The sequence below is a fragment of the Orcinus orca genome, chromosome X (genome assembly GCF_937001465.1).
Source record: "Orcinus orca chromosome X, mOrcOrc1.1, whole genome shotgun sequence".
In the NCBI taxonomy this organism is placed as follows: domain Eukaryota; kingdom Metazoa; phylum Chordata; class Mammalia; order Artiodactyla; family Delphinidae; genus Orcinus; species Orcinus orca.
Genome location: NC_064580.1, coordinates 126,925,985 through 126,932,279, shown reverse-complemented (window position 1 = coordinate 126,932,279; position 6,295 = coordinate 126,925,985).

Below are 6,295 nucleotides of genomic sequence, written 5' to 3'. Positions count from 1 at the left end.
AGAAGCCAGATTCAAGAATGCACAACATTAAAGGTAAGACAGAGGCATTGGTAAACTCGCCTACAGAGATATGAAACAATTAGAGGAACTGTCTGTTTGAATCAGAAGGCGGCACAGAGCTCAGCGGCCAAAACAATTCGAGGCTTAAGGGTTTAAGGTATCTTTGTTCCAATGACACACCGATCTTTGGATTAAGCCTTTTTTCAAAAACTCTATCCAAGAGGTTCTTGGAGATTTCTTGTCACTGAGGGTCTGATGCCTGACATATTTATTCCATAAAGTAAGAAATAACGCCATGTGAAAATAGCTGGAATGAGTGTTATCTAGCTCCTTTCCCAGCAGTGAAATGACCCTGCCTTGTTTTGTTCTGGGAAACCTGCCAGGTGAGCTTTGGAAGGCAAGCGGGGCTGAGGTGACTGCCCTGGCTGGGAGGTTCATTCTGACACATAAAGTGGATCTGCTCCTGGGCAGAGAAGGAGGCCCCGCAGAAGGCACGCTGTGTGCTTCCCATCATTTGGGGGAGACCAACTTAGTCCTACTTTATTGAGATCTTGACTTACACAGTCCCTCGAGGCCTTCAGACGCAGAGACCCGGCTGCAATTCTAGCTCCGTCACTTGCTAGCCTCGTGACCTTGGGTAAATGACTACACCTTCCTCAGCTTCACATTCCTCATCTATGAAGTGAGGATAATAGTAACTAGTGCCTAGCATGGTTGTGATTACTAAAAGAACTAAACATGTGTCTCAGGTGTGAAGCTCGGACCTTAAACACAGGTGTGCAAGATTCATGACTTCTTTTTCTATAAATCAAATTAATTCATTTTTCCGAACCCCATTTTGCTCTGTGGCAGACACATTGTCCCAGTTCAGGGCCTCTCTCTCCTCACTTCCTGCCGGGGTTCCAGGGTGAAATGCATCCAGTCGTCAGCAGGCACCGTCCTCCCCTACTGGCACCCACACAAGCTGCCACTGCTCCAGCCCTCATGCCCTCTCCACACCCTGGCTCTTCCTCAGCTCCGATCTCCGCCTCAACTGCTTTGTCGTGCCATTCTTTAGCTGAGGGAGACTGTGAGGCTGCCTCCATGTCTTCAGCCTAGGGACCTCCCTCCCCACCCTCGCCCAGGGGTTTCTAATCTTTTTCTCCTGAGCCATGCTGGGCTTGGAGGGAAATCACCCTGAGGCTTGCTATTGCCCAGTGCACCACCTGCAAAGTGCAGCACAAGTCACGTCTCTTCTTGGAATCCCAGAACCTGCCCCCAGTTCCCAGAATCCTATCCTCTCCGCATCCCCAACCTCAGAGCTGGGGATCGGGGTCTACATCTCAGGGATAGACCCTCTTGCTTCCCGTCACCCCCTCTCCTTTCCCCCCACCTAAGAACAACCAGCACTTATACAATGATGGCTATTACTATACGCCAAGTACTGTTTTAAATACGTTATAAACTGAATCCTCAAAATAACCCAGAGAGGTAGATACTACTGTTATCTCCATTCTGCCGACAGGGAAATTGAGGCACAGAGAGGTTAAGGGCCTTGCCCAACCTCACGCAGCTAGTATGTGGTGGAGTTGGGATTTGAACTCATGCGGCCTGTTTCCAACAGTCATGCTCTACCTCTCAGAGAATATGTATCCAGGGAGTGGGTGATGGGGAACTGACTTGGAAACTCTGAAGCTAAGAATTTGGCTCTCATGTCCTTTTCATTTCTGCGGTAGCATCCTTTCACCGTGCCAATGAAGAGAATGGGATGTGAGCGCAGTATAATATATGTATATATGTATGCCTTGGGGATGGGGTAGGTAGATAATACTTCACAATGAGTACTCTACCATACTCTGCACGCACGGATACAGAGCTCATTACATGTTAGTTCCCATCTCCTCTTTCAAATGCTCTATCATGGAGCTCATCCTCAGAACAGAACCTCACCCCACACAAAACTAACTCAATTCTACACGAAATGTCTTAACATTAATATTCAGTATTTTAATGACAAGATTCTGTTTGCCTGATATATTTCTTTCAATTAAGGAAAACATTGAGCTCATGCCCCCATCACCCCTCCTTATCATTTTCTCAGAAGCTTAGAAAATTCTCAGGAGGGCAGGTTATAACAAAGGCCACTGTGTTGTCTTATCTGAGTCCAGTCAGCTGGGGAGATCACCACAGATACAAACATGGCACCCGGCACATAGCAGGCCCTCAAAAGTAGTCATTAACTGATTGTGAGAAACCAAAAAGGAGGGAAGATGTCAAATGTGGAAAGGCTACATGCCACGTGCTCGAGTGGACGGTCACACGTGGCCAAGCACGTTTCCTGTGCCCTCTGTCAGTGTGCTCCACTGGCCCTGGGGCATGTGTGATCTCCAAGGGCTCAGGGCCCATGTCCTCCTCTTGAAAAGTTTGGGTTTTATGCCCTTGTCTTCCTAGAGTCACCCCAGAATGGCAATTAGGTTTTTAGCAAATGTTTTTTGATGGAGACAGTGTTGTGTTTATGTTACACATAACAGCTGAGTGGTCAATACGCTTCGGCCCCAGATTTTCCAGCTCTCTGTTTTGGTTATTTTGCTAGAGTGCCAGAGATGGCTGAATAGCATGTTCTCAGGTCCCGGATGAATGGATGATGGTAAAATATTGCCATCTTGGAGAGTCCAGCCGTCTTCTCACAGTGATGACTTTTCGAGCTTCGAAGAGGAACAGAATGCTCCCACCAGCTCGAAATGCAGATACACACCTCTGCCAACTCCCCATTACAAGTCTCTGTCTCCCAAATGGAGATTAAATGCAGTGCCAAAATGCGTCATCTGGCGTTGTGTTTTCGTAATGTGGACAAATGTCGACAAAATTCGTGTGGAGGCTCAAACCTCTAACTATTTATGAACTAAAATTAAATTGCAGTTTTACCAGGGGTAGAAGCCTTAATTGCTAAAGCTGGATTCACCGCGCCGTTATCAAAACGGCAGCACTTCCTGCAGCCAGCGATTAAAAGGGAGAAAGAACCAAGTGCCCTCCTTAAGAATCCGCTGCGCATCGCAAGCCCGCGCTGCGTGCCTTCTGCACGCCAGCTTGGTGGGCGCTGCACAGCGAAGCTGATAACAGCAGAATGGGATGATTTCAGACTGTCTACGCTAGAGGAAATTGCTACATTTCAATCAATCTTACAAATCCAGTTCCTATGTTGGCAGGCACAAACAACTTATATTCTGTTTGCGAAATGTGTGTGTGTGCCTCCCCGTGTTAGCCGGGATCATCCTCTACCCTCAGGACTTTCAGACCCCTAGCCAGGAAGCAGAGGAAACCGAAATCTGCCTGTATTCAGTCTTCTCCAAATTGGACTGTTATGGCTACACTGGGTAGTATGCCAATAACCATTATACATTCCAAATTCCTGCTGATGGGCTATCTGATTCTCATGATTTACATTCACATTTTCATACGAAAGTGTACCCCATATGCATGTGTATACAGTCGTTTCAAACAAAAATTTAGTCAATTAGGTACAATAGGTACAGTATTTAATTTATTTCACTGACGCCTCTCCAATGGGTCAGTTATACAGATAACTGCCTCTCCATGGGGAGAATTTGGCTAGATGGGTGAAATAACCACTCTTGGAAAGTTGTTTACAAAAAACAGGCTCACAGTAACATGACAAGATTATAGCTTGGAGCAGGTATGTCCAGAATTTTGTCCCAAGAATTTAGCCCTGCAATTGGCCATGTCAGGTATATGCGGTCAGTCCCTTGGGGAGCACTTGACATGGAGAAATATCACAAACTCAAATGCACCAGACCTTTCATCATTAGTATTAAATCAAATGTTGACTGCAAATCTTCATTCCATCTCTGTGGACTCCCTGGGTTCACAACAGCCAATTCCAACATTTTCTCAAGCTGCCAATTCTACACACCCTCCTCAGGTGACAACTTCACACTCTAATTGACTGACATGAGCTTCTTAACTTTCTTCCTATTCATCCTAGAATTCTTCTCTGCCTTATCCATCTTTTCCAGTATCTTTCTCTCTCTTTTTAAATCCTGCTTTCCAATTCCACTCCCTCATTACTTACTCCTTAACTCTCTTAGTAGGGTTTTATGTTCTCAACATGTTACTGAAATTTCTTTTGCCCATCAACCTTAACTTGACCTAATCCAATGTGCTGTTCCTTACTGCCCATGATAATGTTGACATACCCTATTCCCTTCTAGAAACTCTTCTTTTCTCTTGGCTCCGGCAATCCTATACTGAAGTGTTTAGATTCTCCTCTTACTCTTTGAGGGTTCCTTGTTTTTCTTTACTGCTTCCTCTTCCAAGGCTTTGTACTTCCACCTCTCTTCTTTTCCTCTTTAGGAGCAAGAGCTTCCAAACTTAGAAATAAATGGACAAGCTTCAGAGAGTTCCAGGAAACCTTGGTGCGTTTGCGCCAGACTGTGTTTGCATGTGCACCTGTGCGTTCACAGGGGCGGAAGGGTCCATAACTTTCATCAGATTTCAAAAGAGTCCATGATCCTGCAGAGAATATTAAGAACTGATCTCAACTTCCTTCTTGGGCAATTTCATCATCCTACAAGGCTGAAATGATTGCCTTCCAAATCTTAATTTTCCACCTGACCTTCCTCCCAATCTTCAGTCGCTTAAGTCGAGCTGACTCTTAATGTCCCCTCCCGGTATGCAGTAGTACTAAGCATTAGCAAATATACCCAAACCAACGAGCATCACTTGACTAGCCTTCCTTGCCAGGTGAACACTGGCAGCTCTGTACAAGATAGAAAAAGCGCCCCCTTCAGGCAGGCCCAGCACTGTGGGTACACGGCTTAGTAATCGGATGGTACTTTTGTGCGTTTTTTTTTGCCTTTTCGATGAGCACTGTCATCATGCCAAGCCTGCATGCAAGCTGATATCCAAGCATCGTAGTCTGACTATCAAGACCGTCCATGATCTGGTCTAACCTTATGCTTTTAGCATTATACCCCACTAATCGCCTCCACTATGCCTCCACTGCAGCCAGACTGGTCTGCTTGTTGTTGCCTGGGTACGTACTATGCGTTCCTTCCTCTGTACACTTGTTCACCGTATTTTACCGACCTAGAATCTCCGCCTCCTCAAACATGTTTGACTGAGTCCTCTACTCTTTCACACCCTCGTTCTAGCTCTACTTCTCTGAAACATTCTTTAACCACTTCAGAGTTCATTAACTTCACCTTCTTATACAATCCGATAGCCCCTATTGTCTATCTCATACCATTGACCATTAGGGCACCCTGGTCGCTGACTCCTGGTGCAGTGCCCTAGGACCCTGCTACTCAAAATGTGGTCCATGGATATCGCTTGGGAGCTGGTTAGAAATGCAGATTCATATACTGCACTCTGGACCTACCAAAAAAGAATCTGCATAAACTGTTAAAACATAAAAAAGTTAAAAACAAGATCTTTAGATGATTCTTACAAATGATAGAGTTTGAAAGGCACTGCCCTACACTATGCGTTTATAGTTGTTAAAATATCTTAGTTTCAGTCCCTGAATGTTCCTTATCTTTCACAACTTTTTGATTTCCGGTCATGCCTTCTCTATTATTGCATCTCAGAATCCAAGATATTCTATGAAGGTTCTCGTATTTCTCCCCCTCCCCCCAAAAGTAAGATATCTCTGAATTACCTCAGTGCTTTACTGTAATTAGTCATTTTCTACATGTATCTTGTATTAAAGGGTGTTTTGTGTGAGAGGCATTAAGTCTCCTGCTAGATAATAAGCTCTTTGAGGACAACAAAGGATTTTGTTTGTCTCTGTGTCCTTGACAGTTTCTGGCACAGTTCCTAACACCTAGTAATTAATAATAAATGCTTGTCGAATGAATGAATGAATGACTAATTTCATCATAACTCCATTTGAACTGTGGAGTTCACTTGCACAAATGTGACAGATAATTGACCATGGGTCATGCTGCTCATAATTGCAATGTTTTTATTTTTCAAGCCAAATATTAATTATCTAAGCTAGTCATGCTGTTTCTTAATGACTTTTAAACCTGTACCACCACAAATACAAGACTGCATGAATTTTTAACAATCTCCAAGTAGTTCATAATTAAACACCAAGTGATTCAACTCACTGAGTCAATCAATGCCTTTGTTTACGGCTTGATTTTCAACGCTGAAGAGCCAACCAAGAAATTTTAAAAAGCTAACCAAACCTAAGCAAAGTCTGAGGATCAAAAAATACAAAATAGTATCTCACCACGAATTCTGGGTCTGGATGACTAGTAAGTGAAAGGTAAGAGTTCAATAGCCACTCAAG